The sequence below is a fragment of the Rattus norvegicus genome, chromosome 7, assembly GCF_036323735.1.
Source record: "Rattus norvegicus strain BN/NHsdMcwi chromosome 7, GRCr8, whole genome shotgun sequence".
In the NCBI taxonomy this organism is placed as follows: Eukaryota; Metazoa; Chordata; class Mammalia; order Rodentia; family Muridae; genus Rattus; species Rattus norvegicus.
In genome coordinates, this window is record NC_086025.1 from 89,903,416 (window position 1) to 89,920,019 (window position 16,604).

At 38.5% G+C, this 16,604-nt stretch overlaps 1 long non-coding RNA gene across 1 annotated transcript in view; it reads right to left on the reverse strand.

The window, feature by feature from the left end:
• LOC134479730 (uncharacterized) overlaps window positions 1-16,604 on the reverse strand; it is a 291,954-nt gene that overhangs the window by 241,320 nt on the left and 34,030 nt on the right. The gene's annotated exons all lie outside the window — the stretch shown is intronic.

Here is a 16,604-nt window from a genome sequence, read left to right on the forward strand (position 1 = left end):
CATGGGCATCTCTTTCTTTAGGTTAGAAAAGTTTTCTTCTATAATTTTAATCAAGATATTTTCTGGCCTTTTAATTTGGGAATCGTCGCTCTCTTCTATACCTATTATTATTATTAGGTTTGATCTTCTCATTGTGTCCTGGCTTTCCTGGATGTTTAGGTTAGGAGATTTTTGTCTTTTACATTTTCTTTGATAGTTGTGTCAGTGTTTTCTATGGTATCTTCTGATCCTGAGATTCTCTCTTCAATCTCTTGTATTCTGTTGGTGATGCTTACATCTATGACTCCTGATCTCTTTCCTAGGTTTTCTATCTCCATGGTTGTTTTTCTTTGTGATTTCTTTATTTTTTCTATTTCCGTTTTTAGATCCTGGATTTTTTTTTCAATTTCTTTCCTTCCTGGTTGTTTTCTTGTAATTCTTTAAGGAATTTTTGTGTTTCCTCCTTAAGGAATTCTACTTGTTTACCTGTGTTGTCCTGTATTTCTTAAAAGGAGTTATTTGTGTCCTTTTAAAGTCCTCTATCATCATCATGAGGTGTGATTTTAAAGCCAAATCTTGCTCTTCAGGTGTGTTGGGATATCCAGTATTTGCTTTGGTGGGAGAACTGGGCTCTGATGATGCCAAGTAGTCTTGGTTTCTGTTGCTTAGGTTCCTGGGCTTGCCTCTGGCCATCAGGCTGTCTCTGGTGTTAGCTGGTTTTGCTATCTCAAAGCAGTTTTGATTTACATTTTTTATGATGGGTAAGGATGCTAAATATGCCTCTAAGGCTTTCTCAGCCATTTAATTTTCTTCTATTGAAAAATTCTCTGTTTAAATATGTACCACAATTTTTAATTGCATTTTTTGATTTATTGATATCTAGTTTCTTTCATTCTCTTTATGTTTTGAATATTAACTGTTTATTAAACGTGGAGCTGGTAAAAAAAATTTCCATTCTGTCAGCTACTGCTTTGTTTGATTGATGGTGTCCTATGCTTTACAAAAGATTTTGAGTTTCAAAAGGCCACATACATTATTGTTCTTAGGACTTGTACAAACATTTTTTTCTGTTCAGAAAGTCATTTCCTGGGCCAGTGAGTCCAAGACTGCTCTCTATTCTCTTTTCTATCAGGTTCAGTGCATTTTTGTTTTATACTGAGGTCTTTGTTCCACTTGGAGTTGAGTTTGTACAGGGTAATAAGTATTAATCTATTTGCTTTCACCTACACGCGAACATCCAATTTGACCAGCACTGTTTGTTGAAGACTATTTTATCCAGTGTGTATTTCTGACTTCAGAAAGTCTATTTTCAACAAATAATAACAAAAAGATAAATTTTTATTGGATAATTTTTTATTCATTTGTGTAAAATAGGAAATTTCCACCACCCCTCAGACTCTCTAGACTCATCATCCTGCTTTATTCCTCCTTGAGAACATTGGAAGCCCTGCCCTTGTAGGTAAGCCAAAGGCTCTTCAAGAATACAGTGACTGAAACTATAGTTGCTGTTGTTTAATGTCACTGGGTGGCAGGGCCTGATTGCTCTGTTGAGTTGCTTAAATTCATTTAAGAGTATACAGTCTTAAATTAGTAAACTACACCATTGGCCTCAAAAACTGGCCTACCAAAATGGCTCACTCCTGTCTTACTGTCAGTTGGAGCACATTAGTCATTCCTCGGGTGTCTTCTCACTCTCCAGTTGTTGGAGTGATTGTCATTGAGAGATACTCAAGGTTGACTTGGAAGACAGTAAGATAAAGTTCTTGCTCTCCTGTGTTATGTGGATACTCCCAAATCCTAAGGGTGTGTCTATTAAAGTCTCTTAACCAGGTACAAGTGTTGAGAAGATTTTATCTCTTGAAAAGCAAGGCTTGAACTAACTGTGACTATATTTTATCAACTATATAATGTATTGTCTATCTTGTTTATCATTTGTCTACCTACTATCTAAAACAAATCTGCTTACCTATCTTTCCTACTAAAATGTAAACCTTATGAGGATCACCTTATTTCCTTATTATGCCACTTGTGAATAGAACAGTACTTAGCACATAGTAGTTACTCAATAAAAAGCAAATGGAGGAATAGCTTTATTTGATCTATGCAAACCTAATGCAAAATAATTAGAAATTTTAAACTTGCAGAGACTGAGAGAAGGTTCTTTTACGAATGAAGCAATGCCCCTACTCACAACACTGCACCCTGCCACAGGAGTGGTGACAGAAGGAATCTGTTGCTTACTTATAGCAATCATGTTTTACATATTAGAAAACTCAGTGTAGAGATGTTAACTGATTCATTCAAGTGTTATTAAAAATGGAGTTTCTGGCTTTGACTCTGTTATTTATTATCTTACTTCAAATTTCATTTCTCAAATTATATTGATGCAATGGATCATATATGTTGCTATGATTTAAATATACAATAAGGAACAAAAGAAAATTTGGTCAATCAATCAACATGTGGTATTTAATATCTATGGAAGAAGTCATTTACAGAGATCATTCAAAGGAAGCCCTATAGTGTGATCTACACAAAAAGATACTATGGGAGGTGACTCAAGAAGATACTTTTATTTCTTCCATGAATTTTGTAAGAAATAACATTCAAATTGCAATAAAAGAAAGAATGCTTTAGTGGTAAAATGGTGCCCTGAGTAGCAAAAGCCGATGATATTAAAGATTGCTTCAGCATAGGTAATAGTTACCTTTCTGCTCCATAAGGATTTTAGTACATGGATTTATTGGGCAAGATATTCATGTGCAGTATTGTTATGCCTGTTCTTTTCCATATGTTTCTATTATTTTCTGATAGATATTCAGTTTCAGATTTCCCTGGACTGAACTTGAAGTGGGCTTGAGGTCTAGAATCCTCTGACATTACAGTTCCTAGAAAGGAGACTTCAGTTTTGCAAATGAGAGGCCTTTGTTCTAGTTTTCACTTTGATCTTGGTTAATTGTTGCCTTTATCTTAGTGCCCACTTAAGACAATTTTTTTTTTATTTTTTACCTAATGAAACATTCCAACAGATTCATTCCAGTGGCTAATTATGAACACAGAGCCCACTCCTACCACCAGGGTCTTTTTCACATACATTCCCCTCCCAAGCAATTTATTTTTAATATATTATTTACTATATGCATGCATAGAATGTCTTTGGATTAAACCATCCCCTATTCTTTATTCAATCCATTCTTAATTCCCATTCTCATAGTTTCCTTCCCAATTCACATGATTTTCTCTCCTCTCTCTCTTTCATCTCTCTCTCTCTCTCTCTCTCTCTCTCTCTCATACACACACACACACACACACACACACACACACACACACATCACTGAGACCATTGTTGTCTGTATGTGCATAGCTATAAGTTCTATACTATAGGACTGTCTACTGGAGCATGGGTTGTCTCTCAGGTCCTATGTCCCTGAAGAAAACTGACTTTCCATCTCGCCACAGCGTCGTTCAGTACCCAATAGCACCTCAAAAAGAGGAAAGGCTTCATGGCTACCAAGCAGTTTTAACCAACACTGAAACAACTCCACTCCAGTTGTTCTAATAGCATCTGGTAACAGGTCTATCATAGGCTGGGGAGCACTGAATGAGAAATGAATGGGAAAAAGTAGCCCCAGGCACAGAGTGATGTCATATATAACTCACGCTGAGATAGGGCCTGTTTTCTTCTTTCTCAGACCCCTTGCAGCTCCTGACAAGGGCCCTTTGGGGGAGAAAGTCGGCCTCTCTAAACCCGTTTGGCAGTGCACTGATGACCTTTCTGTCATTAATTCTTTAGATCCCTTTATTCATTTTCTTGTCTCTGAGCTGTAATCATAACTAAAGCACATTATGAAGTTCTGTATCCTCAGTTTTAGGGAAAATTCGTTCCAGGAAGGAAAGTGCTATTAACTACAGAAAATGTGAGAGTGAGCTGGGTGCTTTACAAATAGCTCTTAATAAACAGACAGGGCCAGCTGTGAAGCGTGATTTATTTCCTCCTTGCACAAAGCCATGTGGATTATAAGGCTTTGGCTGCTGATGGTCCTGTTGGACTTGTGCCGCTCTCCCTTAGGACATGGTTCTGGTCTAACCTCCAGGTGGGGAGCAGCAATTCCTTGCCTTCCATTCACCTTGAGGAGGAAAACAAGCCAAACTTAATAAAGGTATAAGGCATGGGGGCGAAGGAGATACGTGAGATGTGCTGAAAGAAAACTCTTCATGATTGAAATGCTTCTGGCCTGAAGCCTCCATTAGCCTCGAGCGAATGTCATCATCCTTCTCAGCAATGGAAAGCAGAGGTCCCCAAGGGCTGCCTGTCCTTCTGGGGTCTTTCTTCCTGTTGAGTCTGCTCAAACATGGGCAAGACCATCTTTATGTTAGACCAGAGACGGTGTATCTTCTGCTGCTCATCATAGTTCTCACTTATGAGGTAAGGAAGAGTCCCTAAAGGGACAAGGTAAGCCGAAGATAAAACATAAGGAGAGGATGTCAGCAGCAGTGGAGGAAAGGGAAGTAAGATCCAAGCATGATGGGATGACCAGTCTAGGCATCAGCCAAGGGCATCACAGCTATTTCTCCTTCAATGTGACTTTCAATATTCACTTATTAATGTACATATTTTAGTTTCCTCATGTATAAAATAGTTTTCAAATATTCATACTTTTTCATTTTCACATTTAAAGGGCTATTCTGAGAGTTGAGGAAACTTTTAGAAAATTAGTCTAATGGATACTGAGGGAGCATCTTGGAATGATTCTGGAGGAGGAAAAAAAGACAGACTTTTCATGGGGAAACTGGTGATTTTTTTTCTTTTTTTTTTTATTAACTTGAGTATTTCTTATATACATTTCGAGTGTTATTCCCTTTCCCGGTTTCCGGGCAAACATCCCCCTCCCCCCTCCCCTTCCTTATGGGTGTTCCCCTCCCGACCCTCCCCCCATTGCCGCCCTCCCCCCACCAGTCTAGTTCACTGGGGGTTCAGTCTTAGCAGGACCCAAGGCTTCCCCTTCCACTGGTGATCTTACTAGGATATTCATTGCTACCTATGAGGTCAGAGTCCAGGGTCAGTCCATGTATAGTCCTTAGGTAGTGCCTTAGTCCCTGGAAGCTCTGGTTGCTTGGCAGTGTTGTACATATGGGGTCTCGAGCCCCTTCAAGATCTTCCAGTTCTTTCTCTGATTCCTTCAATGGGGGTCCTATTCTCAGTTCAGTGGTTTGCTGCTGGCATTCGCCTCTGTATTTGCTGTATTCTGGCTGTGTCTCTCAGGAGCGATCTACATCCGGCTCCTGTCGGTCTGCACTTCTTTGCTTCATCCATCTTGTCTAATTGGGTGGCTGTATATGTATGGGCCACATGTGGGGCAGGCTCTGAATGGGTGTTCCTTCAGTCTCTGTTTTAATCTTTGCCTCTCTATTCCCTGCCAAGGGTATTCTTGTTCCCCTTTTAAAGAAGGAGTGAAGCATTCACATTTTGATCATCCGTCTTGAGTTTCATTTGTTCTAGGCATCTAGGGTAATTCAAGCATTTGGGCTAATAGCCACTTATCAATGAGTGCATACCATGTATGTCTTTCTGTGATTGGGTTAGCTCACTCAGGATGATGTTTTCCAGTTCCAACCATTTGCCTACGAATTTCATAAACTCGTTGTTTTTGATAGCTGAGTAATATTCCATTGTGTAGATGTACCACATTTTCTGTATCCATTCCTCTGTTGAAGGGCATCTGGGTTCTTTCCAGCTTCTGGCTATTATAAATAAGGCTGCAATGAACATAGTGGAGCACGTGTCTGTTTTATATGTTGGGGCATCTTTTGGGTATATGCCCAAGAGAGGTATAGCTGGATCCTCAGGCAGTTCAATGTCCAATTTTCTGAGGATCCTCCAGACTGATTTCCAGAATGGTTTTACCAGTTTGCAATCCCACCAACAATGGAGGAGTGTTCCTCTTTCTCCACATCCTCGCCAGCATCTGTTGTCCCCTGAGTTTTTGATCATAGCCATTCTCACTGGTGTGAGGTGAAATCTCAGGGTTGTTTTGATTTGCATTTCCCTTATGACTAAAGATGTTGAACATTTCTTTAGGTGTTTCTCAGCCATTTGGCATTCCTCAGCTGTGAATTCTTTGTTTAGCTCTGAACCCCATTTTTTAATAGGGTTATTTGTTTCCCTGCTGTCTAACTTCTTGAGTTCTTTGTATATTTTGGATATAAGGCCTCTATCTGTTGTAGGATTGGTAAAGATCTTTTCCCAATCTGTTGGTTGCCGTTTTGTCCTAACCACAGTGTCCTTTGCCTTACAGAAGCTTTGCAGAAACTGGTGATTTTAAGTTCCTTAAGGAGTTACTGTCTCTTTCCTCTGTTCCTGTAACTACCACATGTCCAGAATACTCAAGGTCTTAAGTGGTATCAAATCAAAGACTCTGTGATAATAGATAAACAAACAAACATACAAAAGCCTTGTTATTTTGAAAAATTGTTATATGCAAAATTAACAGTGCACAGCTTTCAGGTGCTCATGTCTATGATTAATTTCTTTTCATTTCATTAGCATCTTTCCAATACCTGAGCGAAAACAAAATCAAAATCATGTTACTAAGAGAAAAATGAGACGGGGAACAGCTAGAAGCAGAAGGCCATGGCCACGTGGAGCATGGAGATGTTAAGTTCCAGGAGAAAGAACAAAGATAAAGAGGTGAGGTTGTTGCAAGGCAACACACCTAAGTATGTGTGACTGGCTAGGTTCCATGATGCTTCTCAAAACTATAAATCCATAGTGTTTCCTTGTTTGGGTTTCTCTGGAAGGATGCATTGACTCAAACAGTTTAAATTATGTGTTGATTTCAAGATAAATAGTGGGATGAGAGACAATACAACTGTTGTCATTAATTTATATTTGATCGCAGGGAGGATATGTGATGTGAGCCTCAGAGTTCTCCAGGGCAGAGGCTAAATTCAGAACATGGATATTCCCATCATCAAATAGGACCTATGTGCTTATGGGAAAGGTATTCTCCAGGACTCCCAACCTAAATTGCTGCTCTCCTTGAAAAGTCTGATGCAGAACGTGAGTTTGTCAAAGAAGAGAAATAAATACGCAATGAGGACAAATAGATTCTGCTCCAGGGGAAGAACAATCTGCTTGCTTCAAGCCTCTGCTCTTTCAGCTACAAGCACAGACACATCCAGTTACATTCTATTTCTGGAGTCAATGGTTGTTGAGGAAATGGGTTTGGTTGTATAACAGCATTTAAGTCCTAGTTTTGAACACAAGTCCTACCCACTGATCATTCTATCTGAGCGTCTGCTCTCCCCAGATTATACTCTCTGACTGTGGCACAAATTCCCATTCTAACTTCAGCATCACATATTGTGCTGGCATAGGTAAACTAAGTGATTATCAGACCGTACATCTCCAAAGTCAGGTAAAGATTATTAAATACCTCCCAACACTTGAGGTAGGAGAAGGAGGAGGATAGAGGAAGAAGATAAAATAGGATCGTGGGAATTGAGTGATTGTGGATTTTGAAGGCTCGTGTGAGAAATCAGGAAAGACTATTGCTACAAATGTCTTTCTAATAGGGTTTCCCCAGGGTCAGTCCTACATAACTCCTCCCCTTAGACCCTCAACATATGTATTACATATTCCAGCCTGTGCAATTGAGGTAGTGAGATTTTTTTCTTAATGAAGTGCATTCATGGTGCATTGCCAAGAGCTACTCAGAGAAAAAGTAATATATTTTCCATTTCTCCTATCCTTAGGGACAGATGATGCTGTATGCCATTATGCAGAGATTCTTCTTAAGACTTTCCCAGCTTGACAGCTCTTCCAGACTCCTTTCCTTGAAGGCTGAGTTCAGGTGTTTTAAATCCCCCTGTTTTCTGAGGTCCCTTCCGCATCTAAAATTGGAGAGGCTTAATGCAAATCACACAAACACAATTCTCCTGCTATGAACATTAGCTGACAGCAAACAACAAAGGTAACAGTGAGCAGGTCTTTTGTAATCAAAGAAAAAAATATTAACGCACCCATCTAGTTGAGAATTATTTTTAGCAGCATTTCTCAGTGAATATTTTGGAATTACAATTTAATCCGTAAGACACCATATATTTTTCCTTTATTTGCATTAACCAAAGAAAGCACTCAAAGTAACAAGATCCACTTATGCTAAAAACATAATATCATTGGTCAAAACACTTAAGCTACCTTTCTCCATGCTCTTCCTGGCTAAACCTTAGGACTGACAAAGCTTATCCTGAATAAAAAGGGGGGGGGTGCGTTAATGAAGAAAAAAGTGAGACGTATTGGATAGTTATCAGATAGTATACAAGCTAGCCAAGATATAATATAGATTTTAAGACTTTCTTAAGTTGGAATGGATAACTAAATGTTCTGTTTAACTGATATAGTGATGGACTGGATGTTGAGTATATCATATATTTTATAAATTGTAGAATGGTAATAATTGTACTCAATATATATATATATATATATATATATATATATATATATAAGTGAAAAGGCTTTATAACTGGACAAAAAGGGGGAAATGTTGTGGTTTGCCCTGGAGTAATCTGTATTTTGATGCTAATTCTACTGCCCCAAGGACAGCTAGCTGCCTAGTCACCTACTCAGGAATCAGGTGATTTCACCAAAACCCCCCTTATTGAATTTGTAAAATACAGGTGAGGGGTAGGTACAAGATAGAAGGAGGCTTGTCATTGGAGAAGAAGGAAGAATGGGTGGGAGAGAAGTTTGAAGGAAGAGGAGGAGACTGGAATGAAAAGGAAGGGAGACAAGAGGGAGAGAGAGAAACCGTGGCAGGAAAATGGAGGCTGACATAAAGATCTCGCTCTGTGTATTTACAGGTTGTGATCAATGTTCTTAAGGGATGGATGGTACCGGCTTTATATGTGTAAGTGGGCAATTATATCTTATCAATTGGATCTAAAAAAAAAGTAAGAAGTAGATATGGCAAAATAAGAAAGTGTGGGTCATTTCTCCTTTAGATATTTATAAGCATATTCTTTATTTTGTTTATTTACAAATTTTCATCCCTGTAAAATTAGGCCTGTTCAATAGACAGTTAAGTGGACATCACTCTCTATTGGCCAGTCTATTAGTTTTGTCACTTCTTTTTCCAGCCCTGCTGGGTTCTTTGGTCATTTTTATTCATCCTGCACTTTACTTACTCTGAAAGCTATCTGTTCTCTTTTCCAAGGAGCAGGGAGTGGTGACTTTCACAGCTAAGGAGCTGATTCCAGACCCTATAGCCACTGCTTGGCCATAAAAATCTTCAGGTTTGCAGACCACTTTATTTTTATCCACAATACTTCTCATGTTTACTATATTTTTAATTTATATTTTACTTACTCATTTTATAGACACATATGGAAGTCAGAGGAGGGCTTTTAGGTGCTCCTTGGTTCTCTTCTTCTACAGTGGGGGGTCCTAGGGATCAAACACTGGTTGGCAGGTTTGGCATCTGGTTCCTTTACCTACTAAACTATCTTGCTGCTGCAATAATTTCCTGATATTTTAATATAATTTAGCTTTCCGTTACTATAACAAAATGCGTGAGATAAGAACGTTAAACTAAAAAACGGCATGATTTCAACTATTTAGTTTATGGCTTACTCTGGTCCTATGGCAAGGCAATTATCAAGTGTATGGAAAGTGCAAGGCTTGTCACAAGCTAAGAATTGAAAATAAAGGAGAAAGTGTATTCAGTATTTTTGCAAGGTCATGCCTTTTGTCTACTAATCACCTTCTATGAGCCTATAAGTATTGACCAGCTCCTAACAATGTCATCATCCTGGGGACCGAGCTTTCCATACAGAAACCTTTGTAGAAAGTTAAGATTCAAACAATAACAATATAGTTGACATTTGTTCCTTGGGCCTAATGAAATAGAATCCAAAGGCTGAGAAGCTACCCCAAAAATAAAATTCAATAAAGCATGAAATAAAAATATGTTGGGGAAGATGGATTGCTAAATGTAATCATGCATCGTTATTGGGACGGATGGTCAGCGGGAAGAGGACATACAATGTGTCTACTGCATTTTGAAATTTAATTAGAATCCATTGATCAGATTTTCAAAATCCAGGACTCCTCTAGAAGATCAGAATTTTAACTCTTTTCTCTCTCTCTCTCTCTCCCTCTCTCTCTCTCTCTCTCTCTCTGTCTCTCTCTCTCTCTCTCTCTCTCTCTCTCTCTCTCTCTCTCTCTGACATTAATAAATGTCTAATAGAAGATAACAAGTGTGCACATCATAATGGTTATCCTTTGATCCTCACGTCTAAACACATGGGCTTATAAGTTCTGGGAAAGAGATTTTTCCCTAGAATAAAGATCTGTGAGAAACTCTCATGTTTGTTATGATCAAACACAAAGAGTACTTTAGCTATCAAAACTGCCCTTAGGTATGGTGAACTGCTTCAGTATCTCATGCATTTCAGTCACTGGGAGCACTTGAGATATGCTGCATTTGGGGAGATATCATAGAAGAGAAATAATGGCTTGAATAAGTTTGCAAGGGAGTTTAGAGCAATCCTTCTTTATGTGCAGACATCCTTTTCAGCCACAGCTAATGCAATGACATAATAATGTTGCAAGGGTGGGATTTCAGTAACATATTTCTGCACTCTTACAGAAGACTTACAATTTTTCGTGTTCATAATAAAACAAGAAATCCCAAGGGATGCTGCTCTCTCACAGACTAGAATTGATATCTAGAGTATTTTCTCCTGTTTTTTATCATACGGAGTGAACAGTTTCAGCATTGAAAATATTATTCCTTCTTAATATTGAGTATATACACTTGGCATCGTCTTCTAGTTGGGAAAATTAATTGCAGAGGCAATTAAGTGAGCTGATGAGAGCTTTGTCTTTTCTTCTGTATTTTTTTTTTAGAATCTCCCTTTAGCTTATTTTATGCTAGAGGAAAAAAATATTCTGTGTTTACCCCGCTAGATACTAGCATATTCTATGTGCATATTTCCTCCTAAAGAGGGAATTTTTCATCACTGATAACCTGACCATTTATCTCAACCTTCAATTTCCATCCTACTCTCTCCTACTCTCTGTCTTGAAGAGACTCTATCTATACAGTAACTCACATGCAGGAAAATTAGCTATGATCAAGTTTGTTTCCACTTCTTGACTTCCCATTGCCTTTATATCCCATAAACTTGTTCCTTGAAAACTCTGCAGCCCTTGAAGTATTAATGCTACAATTTCAAAAGGAGCAGACAGCAAGTCAGAAATAATGGGACTATTAAAAATGAAGAGATTATCAACCACATATACCGACCTATACACTTATTTGCAAATGATGGAGAAGAAATGAGTTCACAGAAAGATCAAAGGCTTGGATCGTGTCAACACCCTTCCATCACTTAAATGCTCAAAATCCTTTAAAATGTCTCTTACTGAGAGCAAAACCCAAACCCTCCCAGTATCCTATCTAGCCTTCCGCAATGCGGTCCCTATTATTTATGCTAACTTGCCTACCATAACTCTTTGGTGCTGACTCTTGCACTGGCTTCTTTATAGTTTAAAGCCTTCTTACAAAAATCACTTTTCTTTTATCCAGAACCCCGATTTCTGCTTCTGTTCCCTCACTAGTTTTTGGGCAGGTTTAAATATTATGCTATGATCACCAGCCTTAAAACTGGTACCATTGACCTCATGTGTTAGGTTTGTAATGTACAAAGATGTGAAGCCATCTGGATCCTGGCCTGGTGTGTGGAAGATGATGAGTAGAGTTTTATAAAGTACACTTTGACCTCGTTCACTGCCCCCTTGGGCCTTCTGGAACTATTCAAGTTAGGTCTGTTAGCCAACCATAAACCCTGATTATCCTATATCATCTGTACTTTCTCTTCAAACATCAAAAAAATGTGAGGGTCATTCCACTCCCCCTTTTAAGCTCTAACATGTAGCTTTCTTTCTGGTAGTTTGGTCTCTAACCTGTGAATATTGTGCTTCCTCCTCCTTTAATTTGCATATCTGCATGTCTTACCATGCTTGATACAACAAGCCCTGAGAATAATTTAAAACATATTTTCAAAACAATAAAACAATTTGACACCAGATGGAAATGATATGTCTCAAGGCTCTTTCCCCTCTTTTGGCTTTGTGCAAAGACCATGGCCACTCCCAGCATGAAAATACTTGCCTGTTGTTGGCATACTTAATGCTTGATGGCTCCTGTTTGTGATGAGATCAGGCTCTACCATGAGTTTCTGTACTAGAAGAGGGGCTTGACCAGTTAAATCCTCACTAAGATGATATGGTCTAGAATAAAAAATACTGAGGCTAAGTGCCCAGGGGCATCTGGACGAAATCTCTATGTACAACTCTCAGGGTCTAAACAAAGTACCTGGAACATAGAAAAAGTCCCTCTAAAGACAAGGAGTAAACACTCCCCTAGTTCCATAGGACTAGTCTGATCCATTAACACAGTGGCTCTCAACCTTCCTAATGCTACTACTCTTTAATAAAGTTCCTCATGTTGTGATGATCCCCAACCCCAAAATTATTTTCACTACTACTTCATAACTGTAACTTTACTACTATTGTGAATAGTAATATAAATATCTGTGTTTTTCAGTGGCCTGAGGCAACCCCTATGAAAAGGCCATTTGAGACACACACACACACACACACACACACACACACACACACACATACACACACACACAAAGAGGTGACAATCCACAAGTTTGAGAACTGTGTAACCCATTAAAATATGGCAGAATCAAAAGTCAGAGTCCTAAGAATGTACCTAGTTCTTGGTTTGTTATCTACTGAGCGGAGCCCATCCCATGCTTCCCCTTCTCAGTGATTGCTCAATGTTCTGCTATCTCACAGAGCAGAGGGATAGCCCTACTGGCCACTCACTGGGGAGTCTATGTCCTTTATATGGTTTTAGAGACTCCTCAGACCGTTTACAATAGTTGTGTACCTGCTGCAGTGTCCTTCCCAAGCCAGTGGAAGATAAGATAAGATGCCTTGTCCCTGTGTATGACAGCCTCTCCTAGGAGAGGGGATGGGGAAACAGTTTCTACTTTAGTTCACATATTCTAAAAATATGATTCAATAATTTTTATGTCATTGAAAGACCCAACCCAAATGCGTGGGCTCAGAAAAGAGCTGTTGTACATCAGCAGCAATGTTCTCACACTAGAACAGCTTGCAGCAAAACATTGCCATTGTGGATGAAGACCTCATGCCACTCTGGGACTGTCTGGAATGTTCCAGAAATGGAGCCTACCACCCTAACATACACCCCTTGAAACTATCAGGATTAAAAAAAATAGGGAACATACATGTTTGGAGATAAGAGGATTAAAAATATGAAGCAATACCTCAGGTCATATTGGCCATACCATTATTCTCCTGAGGAAGAAATTTATAAATTTTCCTTTTATGAAGGATTTATATTTCAAATCTTGTGCTTGAAAAGAATCTGCCATAATTTTTTTCAATAACAGTGAAGGAATAGGAAAGAAAAATGTGACTTTCTAGGGTTTGTCAATCAGGAGATCTAGGTTCTTATAGGAGCTATATTCAATGAATCAAAAGAGAGGAGACTATATTCTCACATGTATAAAAATAAACAAAATTTCAGAAAAGGCCTTTGGAGTCTCACTTCATAAGAGCATATTACTGTATCTTGATGCATACTCAAGCTTAAACTCATAAGGGTTTTAATTGGTTCTCAAAGAAAGGATGGCAGTTTGGCCCTTCTGATTCATTCCTGAGGGAAAGCATCACCACTCGAGTGCTGGTTTAATCTAAAGTAGACTTTGCTTTTACACCTTTGGAGGTTGTGAGTATAGAATTATTTCACTAAGCTAGAAAGCATATTTCCCTATGGAAGGTCTAGAGCAGAATCCATTCCGTGTTCCTTTCCAGCTTCTAGGTCTTCTGCTGTCCTTGACTAGTGTGTGTTTCCAACACATTTCATTCCCAGCATCATCTATCCCTCTTTTGAACGATAATTTTCTTTGTTTCCCTCTCCCAAATCTGTAAGTAATTACATTTAGGACTCAGCAGAACAGCTCCAATAGTCTCTTCTATGATTGTTTTATTATCATATTATATTCTGACCTGTTTAAACCTCTACTGAGAATGAACAAATATAGCGATTCAAGAATATGTGCAAATTAAGATAGTTAACAATTGCTAAACCAATAGCGCAGAAAACATATAGAGGAATCATACACACATAAAAAGGTCACAAGAGTTTATGCAAGAAAAGATTCCACAAGTAAAATAGATAAGCAAATCAGAATATGAAATAAATCAAATGTGATCAGTTCCAGAAACTAGCAAAAACCTAACATCTGATGAATAAGAAGAAATCAGGGAGGGAACAAAACAACCAACACCAACCAAGCCAACAATGCCACACAGGAGTCCACGTTACTCTCAGTAACAACCATAGTATATTTGGGTAAACTCTTCAACTGAAAGATTCAGACAGACTGAATCAAACTGAAAACAAACAAAAAGAAAGAAAGAAAGAAAGAAAGAAAGAAAGAAAGAAAGAAAGAAAGAAAGAAAGAAAGAAAATCCCGAGATCTAACTACTATTTCTGTCAGAGTCAAAGACTGTCAAAGTCACTACAAAGTGAGGTCAGAAAATAAAATGCCTAATAAGCAGATAAAATCTGAAAGGCAAAGTACACTTTAAATACAATTAGTCAGAAGAGATAAAGAAAGTCACTACGAGATCCCCCTCCACCCTAATGAATTTCTTCTTCTTTTACTTAATAAATCCCCTTGGTAAGAAAATATATTACTCAAGGATATAACCCAAAATGATATAATGATTGAAAAACAAATGAACAAAATTAGCACTTCCAGTTTCAAAGAAACAATGTATAGGCTGCATTCCCTTAGTTAATTTTGTGTTTAATTTTTATTCATGTTTTTTGCTTTTCTGATTTAATGAACTACAATTTTTCAAAATATTCCCCAACGCTTATTTGTATTATAGTGGTAATTACTACATTGTTCCTTTAGTCTGCTTTGGTTTTATTATTCTGATTCTTATCATTCTTTTGGTTAGTCTGTCAAAGGACTTGTCCTACTTACCATACTAATGACTTGTCAATCTTAACATGTTTTTAAAAGAAACTCACATTTTCAATTTTTCAGCTTCTATTTCATTGCTTTCATTTCTGAATTTCTGAATGTCTTCCCCTCGCCTATTTTGAGATTGACTTGTTATAGTTTCTTTTTTTTTCCAACCTTCTTTTTTATTATTGGATTTTTTTATTTATATTTCAAATGTTATTCCCTTTCCCGGTTTCTTGGACATAAACCCCCTATCCCATCTCCGTCCCCTACTTCTATAAGGGTACTCCCCTCCCCAACCACCCTACCTTCCCCCCCAACATACCCCTACTCTCGGGGGTCCAGTCTTGGCAGGATCAAGGGCTTCTCCTTCCATTGGTGCCCAACAAGGCCATCCTCTGCTACATATGAGACTGGAGCCATGGTTCCATCCATGTATAGCCTTTGGGTAGTGGTTAAGTCCTTTGGGAGCTCTGGTTGGTTGGCATTATTGTTCTTATGGGGTTACAAGCCCCTTCAGCTCTTTCAATCCTTTCTCTAATTCCTTCACTGAGGACCCCATTCTCAGTTTAATGGTTGACTAAGAGCATACGCCTCTATATTTGTCATGCTCTGGCTGTGCCTCTCAGGAGACAACTATATCATGCTCATGTCAGCATGCTCTTCTTAGCTTCATCAATCTCATCTAGTTTTGTATATATGTGGGCTGTATACCGATGTGGGGCAGACTCTGAATGGTCATTCCTTCAGTCTCCTCTCCAAACTTTGCCTCCATATCCCCTCCTATGGATATTTTTGAAGTCCCCCTTTTAAGAAGGACTGAAGCATATGCACTTTGGTCTTCCTTCTTCTTGAGCTTCATGTGGTCTGTGGATTGTATCTTGGGTAATTGGAGCTTTGGGGCTAATATCCACTTATCAATGAGTGCATATTATGTGTGTTTCCTGTGATTGGTTTACCTCATTCAGGATATTTTCTAGTTCAATCCATTTGCCTATGAATTTCACGAAGTCATTGTTTTTGATAGCTGAGTAGTACTCCATTGTGTAGATGTACCACATTTTCTGTATCCATTCCTCTATTGAGGGCATCTGTGTTCTTTTCAGCTTCTGGCTGTTATAAATAAACCTTCTATGAACACAGTGGAACATGTATCCTTGTTATATGTTGGAGTATCTTCTGGGTATATGCCCAGAAGAGGTATAGCTGGGACCTCAGGTAATGCAATGTCTAATTTTATCAGGAATTCTAGACTAATTTTCAGAGTGGTTGTACCAGCTTGCAATCCCACCAACAATGGAGGAATGTTCCTCTTTCTCCACATTCTCGCCAGCACCTGTTGTCACTTGAGATTTTTATCTTAGCCATTCTGACAGGTGTGAGGTGAAATCTCAGGGTTGTTTTGATTTGCATTTCCCTGATGACCACAGATGTTGAACATTTCTTTAGGTACTTCTTGGCCATTCGATATTCCTCAGCTGAGAATTTTTGTTTAGCTCTGTACCTCATTTTTTTAAATATGGTTATTTGGCTCTCTGAAA